The 15,070-nt window shown below is 44.3% G+C and overlaps 1 pseudogene; it reads left to right on the forward strand.

Annotated features, from left to right (window-relative positions):
• Nucleotides 1-482: 482 nt before the first annotated feature.
• On the forward strand, nt 483-14,679 carry LOC101050487 (myosin-13-like; annotated as a pseudogene).
• The last annotated feature ends 391 nt before the right edge of the window (nt 14,680-15,070 follow it).

The raw sequence follows: 15,070 nt of genomic DNA on the forward strand, positions 1-15,070 counted from the left end.
CTCTCCCATAGAACTCCCTCCAACACGCCGCACGGGGACGGCGGAGGGCTCTCCCGGGTCCTCACGGTCCTCAGACAGCGTCCTCACGGTCCTCACGGTCCTCACGGTCCTCACACGGTCCTCGCACAGGGTCCTCACAGGGTCCTCACAGGGTCCACACAGGGTCCTCAGCATTTGCTGAAAATCTAAGGCTTTTGCCAAGTGGGTGTTCGGCCTCCAATGCCTTCTTTCCATTTGTCCCTGTGTCACAACTGAACTCCTATGCACCCCGCAAAGCCCAAGGCTCCAACAGCTCCTGCAGAAGTCTTCATGCCAGCCCAGGCAGGGAAGCTAAGAATGTGTGTGACTAGCTCTGGAAGGACCTGGGCTCAATCTAGCCAGGGTCCCTCAGCAGAGGGAGGGGGGAAGCGTGGAGCTTCAGAACGTTCTGGGGAGGGGAAGGAGTCGGCCGAGCCTGGGCGGGTGTGTGTGTCGCAGGGGAGATGAGGTCCGGCCACCCCAGGGCCCTCCCTGTGGAGGATGTAGGCCTTCTCGGTCCGAGCGAGAAAGGTCGTCACTCTGCAGTTGGGTCTGAGACTCTGAGGTCTGTGGGTTCGCTGCCCCCGCCCGGAAGGCACTACAGAATCAAGGGTGGGGGGTGCAGGGCTCGGAGGAACTCCGGGGCCCATGAACTTCCTACACAGGACCCCCAAGCTTCTCCCAGGCCAGGTAATAGGACCCAAAGTTACCAACAGAAATCTATTTCTCTGCACCGCAAAGGAAGACTTATTATTATTATATTATTATTATTATTATTATTTTTGAGATGGAGTCTCACTCTGTCTTCCAGGCTTGAATGCGGTGGTGGGATCTCAGCTCACCGCAACCTCTGCCTCCTGGGTTCAAGTGATTCTCCTGCCTCAGCCTCCTGAGTAGCTGGTATTTACAGGCACGAGCCACCATGCCCAGCTAGTTTTTATATTTTTAGTAGAGACGGGGTTTCACCACGTTGAGCAGGCTGATCTGCAACTCCTGACCTCCTGATTAGCCTGTCTTGGCCTCCCAAAGTGCTGGGGTTACAGGCCTGAGTCAGTGTGCCTGCTTTTTTTTTTTTTTTTCCCCAGAGGCAGGGGCTCACTCCGTTGCCCAGGCTCGAGTACAACAGTGGCGAAGTCATTGTTCACTACAGCCTCCAACTCCTGGGCTCAAGTGATCCTCCTGCCTCAGCTTCCCGAGTAGCTGGGACCACAGGCATGCACCACCACCCTCGGCTGTTTTTGTTTTTGAGACAGAGTCTCACTCTGTTGCCCAGGCTAGAGTACAGTGGCAAGATCTTGGCTCACTGTGATCTCTGCCTCCCTGGTTCAAGCAATTCTCCTGTCTCAACCCCACTGACTACCTAGGATTACAGGCGCCCACCACTGGGCCCAACTAATTTTTGTATTTTTTAGTAGAGATGGGGTTTCGTCATGTTGGCTAGGCTGGCCTCAAACTCCTGACCTCAGGTGATCCACCTGCCTTGGCCTCCCAAAGTGCTGGGATTACAGGCATGAGCCACCACGCCCCACCTGTATCTTTTTTTTTTTTTTTTTTTAAATAGAGATGGGGTCTCACCATGTGACCCAGGCTGGTCGTAAATTCCTGGGCTCAAGCAATCATCCCGCCTCAGCTTCCCAAAGTGCTGGGATTACAGGTGTGAGCTATAACACCCAACAAAAGAAAGACATTTTCAGAGCAAAACAATTGAGGTAGGGACCCTGTCATTTAATTCACCGCTCAGGCTTATGCTGCCTGCCCCTCCCCCACAGAGTCACCTGCTCTCTCATTATGTCTTGCTGTACCCACGTGTTTATGTAGAACCTTCCAGAAAGATCACAGGGGTGCATTCGCGGCACTCACCCAAGTACGCCTCTCTCTGCCCCTCTCTCTCTCTCTCTCTTTCTTTCTCTCTCTCTCTCTGCTCTTGTTGCCCAGGCTGGAGTGCAGTGGCACGATCTCAGCTCTCTACAACCTCCACCTCCTGGGTTCAAGCCATTCTCCTTCCTCAAACTCTGGAGTAGCTCAGACTACAGGCACCCACCACCATGCCCAGATAAATTTTGTATTTAGGAGACAGGGTTTCATCATGTTGGCCAAGCTGGTCTTGAACTCCTGACCTCAGGTGATCCACCTGTCTCGGCTTACCAAAGTGCTGGGATTACAGACGTGACCCATGTCGCCTGGCCCATACACTGCACTGCCTTTTAGATAGAAAACACATTGGTGGGCCGGGCGCGGTGGCTCAAGCCTGTAATCCCAGCACTTTGGGAGGCCGAGGCGGGTGGATCACGAGGTCGAGAGATCGAGACCATCCTGGTCAACATGGTGAAACCCCGTCTCTACTAAAAATACTAAAAAATTAACTGGGCGTGGTGGCGCGTGCCTGTAATCCCAGCTATTCAGGAGGCTGAGGCAGGAGAATTGCCTGAACCCAGGAGGCGGAGGTTGCGGTGAGCCGAGATCGCGCCATTGCACTCCAGCCTGGGCAACAAGAGCGAAACTCCGTCTCAAAAAAAAAGGGTCTCAAAAAAAAAAAAAAAAAAGAAAAGAAAACACATTGGTGAAACTGAGGCACACAGTGGCAGGAAGTGGAGCTCCCAGCAGCCTGCAACACCAGACGTCTGCTGTCTGTCTGGTCGTGGGTGTCACATCTGCCTCTGCCGCAGGAGGTGGAGATTGTGGCAGGAGTCTGTCACCTGGGAGGGGGAGGGGCCTGATGGGCCAGGAATGGGGTCCCTGGGCATGATGCTTGTACCCCTGGTACAGCTCTGGGTTGAGTACTTGGGCCTCCCTCCCCTCCATACCTCCCTCTTGCTGTCATCCCCCGCTGAGTGCCCCCCAGCTCAGAGCACCCCCTAAACTTCAGTCTCTCCATTCTGCCAGATAAGGCTCATCTCCCTCCAAGGGAGTCTCCGTAATGAGACTCAGAACGTTACCGGGGGCTGGAGGATTAAGGAAGGATCCTCTGAGGAAGCCCCTAGGAGACAGTCTAAACCTTGCCCTTCATACCAGCCTGGCCTGGCCTCTCTGCTCTCCATGCTCCGCACTGCTCCATCCCCTTGCTCCGGCCTGGGGGCCTTTCTTTCTGTATTCCCCACAGGAAGGCTGGATCCAACCTTCAGGCCTTTGCAGCTGCTGTTCCAGCTGCCTGATACCCTTCCCCAGATCTCATGTCTCCATCCTCCTCTGCAATTGCATCTCAGATGCCAGAAACTTGACATAACCTCACCTTCTGGGTCTTGAACTCCTGAGCTCAAGTAATTGACCCATCTTGGCCTCCCAAAGTGCTGGGATTACAAGTGTGAGCCATTGCACCCAGCCCGTGAGCCCAGGAGATCTGAGGCTGCAGTGAGCTCCAGTGATGGTGCCCCTGTACTCCAGACTCGGCAACAGAGTGAGACGGAGTCTTTTTTTTTTTTTTTAATATAAAGCAGGCATCCCCAAACTGCAGCCCCCTGAGGCCATTTATCAGGCCCCCCACTGCACTTCAGGAAGGGGCACCTCTTTCATTAGTGGTCAGTGAAAGGAGCACAGTATGTGGCGGCCCTCCAATGGTCTGAGGGACAGTGAACTGGTCCCCTGTGTAAAAAGTTTGGGGACCCCTGATATAGAGTTTCACTCTGTTGTCTACACTAGAGTGCAGTGGCATGGTCTAAAAAAAAAAAAAAAGACGGAAAGATGGTGGTCATGGTGGCTCACATCTATAATCCCAGCACTTTGGAAGGCGTAGGTGGGAGAATTGCTTGAGGCCAGGAGTTCAACATCAGCCTGGGCAACATAGCAAGACCCCCACCTCTACAAAAACAAAAGCAAACAAACAAACAAATAGCCAGGCACAATGGTGCATGTCTGTAGTCCCAGTTACTTAGGAGGCTGAGGCAGGAGGATTACTTGAGCCCAGGAGTTCGAGGCTGCTATGAGCTATGATGGTGCCATTGCAGTCCAGCCTAGACTATAAAGCCAGACCCCCAACTCTAAAAAAAAATAAAAAGAAAAAAGAAAAAAGCCACCACCTCAGGGATCTACACTGACCGTTTCATGTCATCACAGAGAAGCACTTTTCTGCAGCCAGTATAATGTCCATGCCTTCATGAACATCAAACACTGGCCCTGGATGAAACTCTTCTTCAAGATTAAGCCCCTCCTCAAGAGTGCAGAGACTGAGAAAGAGATGGCCACCATGAAGGAAGAATTCCAGAAAACGAAAAGATGAACTCACCAAGTCAGAGGCAAAAAGGAAGCAGCTAGAGGAAAAAATGGGTCACTCTCTTAAAAGAGAAAAATGACCTGCAACTCCAGGTTCGATCTGTGAGTACTCCATATTCTTTTTTTTTTTTTTTTTTTTTTTTTTTTTTGAGACGGAGTTTTGCTCTTGTTACCCAGGCTGGAGTGCAATGGCGTGATCTCGGCTCACCGCAACCTCCGCCTCCTGGGTTCAGGCGATTCTCCTGCCTCAGCCTCCTGAGTAGCTGGGATTACAGGCACACGCCACCATGCCCAGCTAATGTTTTGTATTTTTAGTAGAGACGGGGTTTCACCATGTTGACCAGGATGGTCTTGATCTCTCGACCTCGTGATCCACCCGCCTCGGCCTCCCAAAGTGCTGGGATTACAGGCTTGAGCCACCGCGCCCGGCCCTAAGTACTCCATATTCTGAATGCACCATGTTACTAAAGCTTTTTTGAAACACACATAAATGATCTCTCTACTTGAAAAAAAATCTCAAGTTGCTGTTTTTAATACCGCATTTATTTTTCAATATTCTATGAGGAAGAAAAGGCACAATTATTTCCAAGTTACAATGGGAAAAGGAAAGATTGAAGAATTTGTTCAAATAATATCACAAAATTTAACAGCTATGAAGGAAGTAGCTTAAAGCCAAGCCCCGAAATCTCAGCCAAATATTTCACCCCTTTGCCTTGGCTACTTCAGCCCAGCATTAAAAGCATAGCCCTGGCCAGGTGCGGTGGTTCAAACCTGTAATCCCAGCACTTTGGGAGACTGAGGCGGGCGGATCAGGAGGTCAAGAGATCGAGACCATCCTGGCCAACATGGTGAAACCCTGTCTCTACTAAAAATACAGAAATTAGCTCGGTGTGGTGGCATGCACCTGTAGTCCCAGCTACTTGGGAGGCTGAGGCAGGGGAATTGCTTGAACCTGGGAGGCGGAGGTTGCAAGGTTGCAGTGAGCCGAGATTGTGCCACTGCACTCCAGCCTGGTGCCTGGTGACAAAATGAGACTGTCTCACCAAAAAAAAAAAAAAAAAAAAAGATAGCCATATTTTCTAAACACAAGTCTACAAGATTGCATTTAAATTAAAGAAAGACTTATTTCTCTCTGTATCTCCTTTCCCAACCCCCAAGATTTAGCTCAATAGATCTATCTGTATTTAGTGGAACTGAACTACCAGCATGTGAGGCAGAGCAATGCGTCCTCCTGATTCTGCCTCTGACGCAAATCTCTAATTCCTAGCCTCTGTTTATTGGTGCAGGAAGGAGTGGCAGTCAGGGTGAGGAGTAGGTTTGGCAGGAGCACTGATCAAACATAACCTCCCATTTCCTTGGTTCGACAAGCCTAACAATATCATAAACTGACCTGTGAAAAGAATAGTTCATTTTACTTATTTTTTAGCAACCTTCAACTTTTCCTTCCTATACCTTCGTTTATACGAAGGTCACATTTTTGCAAAGCACGGGACCATAACCTCTCTATCTTGACATCTTTTCACGGTTCTCATCAGTAAGTGAGTAAATATGTATTGAGTGTACCACTATTGAAAATAAATACATTAAGCAGTAAAGTTCAAAGAAAGAAAAAGAATCCCCCTATACGTCCCCATTATATTCCATTTAAGTGTTTCTTAAAACTCAAGAACAAAACAAACACTGGGAAGTTGAAAAAGTATTTCCCAGGCCATGGTAACCTAATAAACTAGGGACCGGACTGATTTTTATTTGAATCCTTTAATTAGTCACTTACAAAAACCTTATTTAGCTATACAGTTTCTGAGAATTACACATTCTCGTGTATTCTAAAATTCATTTTTATAATTATGGGGGGAGGGGAGAGGGCCACCCATGGGATGCACAAAGCAAATGTGGGAAGACTTAACAACTGCTGCATCTACGTTGATCATATACCACTATTGATTCTATTTTTTTCTCCTAATTTGACATATGGGTTTGAATATTTTTGAAAAGTGAGGAGCTCAGCATAGGCTTTCCACATTCACCAGATTTAGAAGGTGAACAGGAAAATGAAAGCTAACAAAAACAAAAGCAGAAAGGGCTAAGAACAGTTCATCAATCTTTCCTTAACTAGAACTGCCCTGGGCAGAACCTCTAGCCTAGTCAACTGTACAACTCTCTGAATATCATGTTGCCATTTAGGCCTGCTGCCCATATTGTGTATAAAAATAAAACAATGAAACCCACAAAACTTAAAGAACTTTTTTGTGATACTGGGGAAATCTGAATATAGACTGCCTATTAGATACTATTATTGTATCAGTGATAATATTCTCATTTGTAGTAACAGTATAGGAGAATGCTCATGTTCTTAGGAGAGAAATGCTAAAATATCATGATATCTGTCATTTACTTTAAAATGATTTAGGAGAAAGTTGTGTGTGTGTGTGTGTGTGTGTGTGTGTGCATATACGTGTGCATGTTTAGAGAGAGGAAAAAAACTGAAATGTTAACAATCTGAGGATTTAGGTAAATGGTATATGGCAATTTATTAGATTATTCATACAGCTATTCTGTAAGTTTAACATTTTTCCAAATAAAAAATTGGGGTAAAAGATTCAAAAAATAAAATTTATCTTAAATGGGTAATTCTTTACATGGAAACGTAAATTTTGAACAATCACAGCATGGTATGAACTATCAGGAAGGTTTTAGTGTATTAAAAAATACTACATGGAAATGTATTTATTTTTCTTCTTTTTCTTTTTTCAACACAGCCTAGCAATTAGTGGTTTGAGGCGGCCAGGGAATGATCAAAACCAAAACTAACCAGTATAACTAAATCAAAATCTTTCAATATTATAGCTGAAAGGCTCTTGGCAATCATTTATTCCAACCCCCTTGGAAATATGTTAAAATAAAATTGAGAATAGGAGGAAGAACGCAATTTGCCCAAAGTCATACATATAAAAGCAATACTGGGACAAGACCTCAGGCTTCTTTTTGTCCTATTTAGAGGTCTTTCGACTCTTCTACAGATTATTTTTTAAATACTCAATAGCTCCAAACCAGTAACTTTGCAAACTAGTTTGCTTCTAAAGCTATAGTCTCACTTCTAGTAAGCTGCATTTCTCCAGACTATGTAATAATGTTCAATTAACTAAATTTATATTCATACTGAAAAATTCAACAGAATTCAATAAAACACTATTATTTTTGCACAAAAAACAAGTTTCAAAATAAGTAACGGACTCTAAATACCATCTCTCCACAGGACGCAGACAGCTTGGCTGATGCAGAGGAAAGGTGTGAGCAACTGATTAAAAACAAAATCCTGGCCGGGCGCGGTGGCTCAGCCTGTAATCCCAGCACTTTGGGAGGCCGAGGTGGGTGGATCACGAGGTCAAGAGATCGAGACCATCCTGGTCAACATGGTGAAACCCCGACTCTACTAAAAATACCAAAAAATCAGCTGGGCATGGTGGCACGTGCCTGTAATCCCAGCTACTCAGGCTGAGGCAGGAGAATTGCCTGAACCCAGGAGGCAGAGGTTGCGGTGAGCCGAGATCGCGCCATTGCACTCCAGCCTGGGTCACAAGAGCGAAACTCCGTTTCAAAAAGAAAAAAAAAAAATCCAACTCGAGGTCAAAATCAAAGAGGTGACTGAAAGAGCTGAGGAGGAGGAAGAGATCAATGCTGAGCTGACAGCCAGGAAGAGGAAACTGGAGGATGAATGTTCAGAGCTCAAGAAGACATTGATGACCTTGAGCTGACACTGGCCAAGGTTGAGAAGGAGAAACATGCCACAGAGAACAAGGCATCAATCACATTCTACAATACTATGTAGACATTTTGCCACCAACTAAATTGCTTTATAGGAGAAATAATCTCCTTCTTAACCTTTGTAGGTGAAAAATCTTACAGAAGAGATGGCCGGCCTGGATGAAACCATTGCAAAACTGTCCAAGGAGAAGAAGGCTCTCCAAGAGGCCCACCAGCAGACCCTGGATGACCCGCAGGCAGAGGAGGACAAAGTCCACACCCTGACCAAAGCGACAACCAAGCTGGAACAGCAAGTGGATGATGTAAGCACATTTTTAATATCCCTTTGAAAGATTTTAATATACTTTTAATTTTTACCATTTTAACTTTCTTATTAGCTTGAAAGCTCTCTGGAACAAGAAAAGAAGCTTCGAATGGATCTAGAAAGAGCAAAGAGGAAACTGGATGGTGACCTGAAATTGGCGCAAGAATCCACAATGGGTACAGAAAATGACAAACAGCAACTTGACGAAAACCTTAAAAAGTAGGAGGTTTTTAGAAAAAAGCTTCTATGCGATACCATCTTTCAATTCATATGAGTATTAATAATCTTGTTCTTCTGCCTAAAGGAAAGAATTTGAAATTAGCAATTTGGTAAGCAAAATTGAAGATGAGCAAGCTGTAGAAATTCAACTACAGAAGAGGATCAAAGAGTTGCAGGTGAGTCAACTCACCTTTATTTTTTCTGCACACCAAAAAAACACTGAATTGAGATGAGTTTATCTTAATGTGCTTCGTCTGTTCCCAGGCCCGCATTGAGGAGCTGGAGGAAGAAATCGAGGCAGAGCGGGCCTCCCGAGCCAAAGCAGAGGAGCAGCGCTCTCACCTCTCCCGGGAACCGGAGGAGATCAGTGAGAGCCTGGAAGAAGCTGGTGGGGCAGCTTCTGCTCAGGTGGAATTGAACAAGAAGCAGGAGGCTGAGTTTCAGAAGCTGCGCAGGGACCTGGAGGAGGCCACCCTGTAGCATGAAGTGACAGCGGCTGCTCTTCGGAAGAAGCACGCAGACAGTATGGCTGAACTTGGGGAGCAGATCGACAACCTGCAGCGGGTCAAACAGAAGCTGGAGAGGGAGAAGAGCGAGCCGAAGATGGAGACTGATGACCTCAGCAGTAACGCAGAGGCCATTTCCAAAGCCAAGGTACCCGATACTCTCTAAATGAGGGTAATCATCTCTAAGAAGACCCATTGCTCTCTATCACTAAACATTGTTTGCAGACATTTTAGACCACTACTCAAATATTTTCTAACCTAATCTACCCCGTTCTATTTTATTTGTTTAAATGCTGGTTATGATCTATTAAGATGATTTCAAAATCCACTTTCAACGAGTGTCAATATCACTGGAATAAATGAATGGTCTTCCACATTGACCACTTTAGGCACATTATGCATTCACTATGCCTAAATTCTTGCATGTTCCACAGAATTCACGCCCTAACTTTCTACTCACACTTGACATGAATTTATTTACTGTAAAGATATTTTAAGAATAAAGTTTTAACCTTTTTTTATTGCATTCAGTGTCTCATCTTTCACTGCCACATATCCTGTAGGGAAACCTTGAAAAGATATGCCGTACCCTAGATCAAGTGCGTAAACTTAAGACCAAGGAAGAAGAGCAGCAGCGGCTGATCAATGACCTCACAGCGCAGACGGTACGCCTGCAGAAAGAAGCAGACAAAGACATCTTCTCTGAGTCCCAAATCCATGGACTAAATAAAAAGAATTCTGGGGTTTGTAATAAATAGCAATACTCCCACTTTAAAGAAAGATAAGCAAGGCCGGGCGCAGTGGCTCAAGCCTGTCATCCCAGCACTTTGGGAGGCCGAGGCAGGTGGATCACGAGGTCAAGAGATCGAGACCATCCTGGTCAACATGGTGAAACCCCGTCTCTACTAAAAAAAAAATACAAAAAATTAGCTGGGCATGGTGGCGCGTGCCTGTAATCCCAGCTACTCAGGAGCCTGAGGCAGGAGAATTGCCTGAGCCCAGGAGGCGGAGGTTGCGGTGAGCCGAGATCGCGCCATTGCACTCCAGCCTGGGTAACAAGAGCGAAACTCCGTCTCAAAAAAAAAAAAAAAAAAAAAAAAAAAAGAAAGAAAGAAAGAAAGATAAGCGAATGATCAGTTTGCTGAGAAGGTCAAAAAGGAAAGAAAGCCCAATTGAACAGACAAGTTTACTTGCAACACTCCTACGGCAATGCTGCTTTTAAATCTCCGGTTCTAACCAGTTCTACAAAAATGCTTAGAAGCAGATGAAGTGTAAATTAAACACATCTCACACACACAGACACACACAGACACAGACACGTACACACATGTTGAGTATTCCTAATCTGAGAATCCAAAATCTAAAATGATCCAAAATTTAAAACTGAGTGCTGACATAATTTCGAAAAGAAATGCTTACTGCAACATTTCAGATTTTAGATTTCCGGATTAGGGATGCTGAACTGGTAAACAGAACATAAATATTCTAAAATCAAACAAAAACCTGAAATCTGAAACGTTTCTGGTCCCAAGCATTTTAGATAAGGAATATGCAACTTGTGTATATACGTGTGTGTGTGTGTGTGTGTGTGTGTGTGTGTATACGTGTATATATACACACACACATATGTATATATACACACACACACGTATATATATAAATATAAAAGGTTTAGGCTTATTTTTATTCCAGTAAAAAATTCCCTTACATCTATTATTCCTGGGTGAATATTCCCGACAATTAGATGAGAAAGATGCTTTAGTCTCTCAGCTTTCAAGGAGCAAGCAAGCATCTACTCAGCAGACTGAAGAGCTGAAATAGCAACTAGAGCAAGAAACGAAAGTGAGTTCTGTCAAAGATCTTTTTGACTAACAAAATCTAAACATGCCCAGTTAGGCTCTACTTGGGATGTGTAAGTTAAATATCACTGAATACATAAATTTATGTCACTGAACTGCTACTTCTGCAGGCCAAGAACGCCCTGGCACGTGCCCTGCAGTCCTCCTGCCACAACTGTGACCTGCTGCGGGAACAGTATGAGGAAGAGCAGGAAGGCAAAGCAGAGCTGCAGAGGGCACTGTCCAAGGCCAACAGTGAGGTTGCCCAGTGGAGGACCAAATGTGAGGTGGACGGCTCCCAGCGCACAGCGGACCTGGAGGAGGCCACATAGGTGCTGTGAACTCTACGAAAGGAACTCCCAGAAGCAGCTGTGTTATTTAGGATGATGATAACATAACAATAGCAAAAGCTAACATTTATTATTTTATATATATAATATATATGTACATTATATATATATGTATATATGTGTATGTGTATATATGTGTGTGTGTGTGTATATGTATGTATATATATATATGTATATGTATATATATGTTATCTCCTAAATAAATGGCACAGCTGGGTTTGGAACCTGTCATTCTGATTCCATAGCCCACCTTCTTAAGCACTGAGTAGAAAACACACCTCTTAAAACTCATGTTGGAGACCAGAAGACCATGCATAATGTTTAGGGTTGGCCTAAATAAAGTAAAGCCTTAGTCTGCACATAGACAAACGAAGACTTTCAAGTAGACCTCCTTGAGCACTAAGCCAAAGGCTTTTCTCTGCCGTAGGGATGTGTACTTGGCACACAACTGAAAACGCACTGAGAATGTAGACAATTCAGAAGGGAACAAACCCTGCCTTTGTTTAAACTGCATGAATTGTCCTGATTTATCTATCAGTTTCTTTCCCTGGGGAGATTTTCCAAATACAATGATTAGAAGAAACTGGCATTCTCTAGGGACAAAATACATAAAATGGAATGGAAAGTCTGAGAAAGCAAATGAATATTCTCAGTATATTTCTGGTCAGTAAAATATCCAATTTGTATTGCAGTGAGAATGGATATATAAGTCAAACAGCAAGATTGTCCTGGCTAATCATTTTCCACAGTCATACTCAGTCAGAAGTCTTGAAAATCCTGAGTTACTTAGGTAGTAAGGCACATACAATGGCAGCACCAACAGCAGCCTCTAAGAATTCAATAACATTTCAAGGACTTGTTTCCAACCCTTCACCACTTTGAACCTCTCCATACAGATTGCCAGTCTAGAACGCAGTTCTGGCTGCCACTGTTTTGAAATCATATGTTATTTGCCAGTATAGAAACAGGATTTGTGGCCAAGCACAGTGGCTCACACCTATAATCCCAGCACTTTGGGAGGCTGAGGCAGGCAGATCACCTGAGGTCAGGAGTTTGAGACCAGCTTGGCCAATATATAACGAAACCCTGTCTCTTCTACAAAAACACAAAAACTAGCTGGGCATGGAGGTGCATGCCTATAGTCCTAGCTGCTTGAGAAGCTGAGGCAGGAGAATCGTTTGAACCTGGGAGGTGGAGGTTGCAGTGAGCCAAGATCATCCCACTGCACTCCAGCCTGGGCAACAGAGCAAGACTCCGTCTCTCAAAAATAAAAAAGAAAAAGAAAAAAAAAAAAAAAAAGGACCGTGAAAAGGGACCGAGGAGGTTATCACTTTGCCTCTGGTCTTGCCCATTCTCCTGACTGCCTGGCTAACTTTTCAGGAGGAAGTTGGCCCAGCAACTGCAGGAAGCTGAGGAACGTGTAGAAGCCGTGAATGCCAAGTGTGCTTCCCTTGAAAAGACGAAGCAGCGGCTCCAGAATGAAGGTGAAGGCCTCATGCTTGACGTGGAAAGATCTAATGCAGCCTGTGCAGCTCTTGATAAGAAGCAAGGGAACTTTGACAAGGTGGCCCAGACTGCTTAAACTTGAGTGTTTTACTTGGTCTTTGTTTCTCCCTGCATCAACTAATGATTTATTGCTTTTCAGGTCCCTATCAGAATGGAAACAGAAGTATGAGGAAACTCAGGCTGAAGTTGAGGCCTCCCAGAAGGAGTCCCGTTCTCCTAGCACTGAGCTGTTCAAGGCGAAGGATGCATACGAGGAATCCCTGGAGCAACTTGAAACGCTAAGAAGAGAAAATAAGAACTTACAACGTGAGTCCTCACGGTCCTTCCTACCCCGTATGCCCCCGAGAGGACCTGTCCATGTTGCTGGCTTTCTGACCACATCTCTCATCTGTTCAACCACAGAGGAGATTTCTGACCTCACTGAAGAGATTGCAGAGGGAGGAAAGAATTCATCAATCGGAGAAAATAAAGAAGCAAGTGGAACAAGAGAAATGTGAAATTCAGGCTGCTTTTGAGGAAGCAGAGGTTAAGTATTACTCTGTATTATGTTATGGAAAAACAAAGAGAAACATCAGTTAAAAAAAAAAAAAAAAAAAAAAAAAAAAACAGAAAAGTGGGGCTAGTGATAATTTAAACTCTAAGGACCTTTACGAAGGGTAATTTGGCAATAGTTATCAAAAGCCTTAAAAACATAAATACTCAGGCTGGGCACGGTGGCTCACGCCTGTAATCCCAGTACTTTGGGAGGCCAAGGCGGGTGGATCACGAGGTCAAGAGATCGAGACCATCCTGGTCAACATGGTGAAACCCCGTCTCTACTGAAAATACTAAAAATTAGCTGGGCATGGTGGCGCGTGCCTGTAATCCCAGCTACTCAGGAGGCTGAGGCAGGAGAATTGCCTGAACCCAGGAGGTGGAGGTTGCGGTGAGCCGAGATGGCGCCATTGCACTCCAGCCTGGGCAACAAGAGCGAAACTCCGTCTCAAAAAAAAAAAAAAAACAAAACATAAATACTCTGACCCAGCAATTCTATTTCTGAGATTTATTCCTCTCCCAAAAAAATGTCAAATGGAGTAAAACTGTAAGACAAAGATGTCTAATCTAAGAACAAAAGTAAGTGTATTATACAACAGCCATATGATTAAATTTTATATAGTCACTAAATATGATTATTTTGGAAAAATATTTTATAGTAGGCGGTAATTTTTAAAGACACAAATGTGCATATACAATATAATTTTGATTATGTAAAAATATATAGAAAGTAGAAAAAAACTAGAAAAAATACACCACATTAAAATGTTTATCTCTTACTGGGGGAGCAACAGGTAGTTTTTCCTTTGTTTTTATGTATTACCCCACATTATACAATGCACATTTATTATCTAATCAGAAAAAAATTAATATATTTTAAAACCGACCGTTTCTAGGCCAGGGCTTAGTATATCACACAAGAACATTTTAATTTATAAAATAGATTGAGATTTCATATTTATTATACATGAATTTAATTATATAATTTTCTTGGTGCTAATATGAATATTTGTATAGCACAAAGCACCTTTATTGCAGAGCTGCCCTATATAATCTGCCACTAAATAAACAAAATATTGATTTACTTAGAAGATTCCCAGAAGTACTGTATTATACTTTGTAAGATCAGACAAACTGATATTAGCAACAGTTTGCCTCATGAGGGAATATACTCCAAATACTCCAGTTCTCCATCATTAATTGATGACTGTTTTGTTAAGGCATCTCTTGAACATGAAGAAGGAAAGACTCTGCGTATCCAGCTTGAGTTAAACCAAGTCAAGTCTGAAGTTGATAGAAAAATTGCAGAAAAAGATGAGGAAATTGATCAGCTGAAGAGAAACCACGTTAGAGTCGTGGAGACAATGCAGAGCGCATTGGGTGCAGAGATTAGAAGCAGAAATGGGGCGGGGCGCGGTGGCTCACGCCTGTAATCCCAGCACTTTGGGAGGCCGAGGCGGGTGGATCACGAGGTCAAGAGATCGAGACCATCCTGGTCAACATGGTGAAATCCCGTTTCTACTAAAAATAAAAAGAAAATTAGCTGGGCATGGTGGCGCGTGCCTGTAATCCCAGCTACTCAGGAGGCTGAGGCAGGAGAATTGCCTGAACCCAGGAGGCAGAGATTGCGGTGAGCCGAGATTGCGCCATTGCACTCCAGCCTGGGCAACAAGAGCGAAACTCCGTCTCAAAAAAAAAAAAAAAAAAGAATTGAGATGACAACTTTGTACACACCCTCAGCATACCTGAATATAGTTTATGTAAGGTTTATTGCCGAGTTTAAAATGAGGAAACTGAGGCCAGTATAAGAAAATGAAAATCCAA

This window comes from Saimiri boliviensis, chromosome 2 (genome assembly GCF_048565385.1).
Source record: "Saimiri boliviensis isolate mSaiBol1 chromosome 2, mSaiBol1.pri, whole genome shotgun sequence".
Taxonomy (NCBI): domain Eukaryota; kingdom Metazoa; phylum Chordata; class Mammalia; order Primates; family Cebidae; genus Saimiri; species Saimiri boliviensis.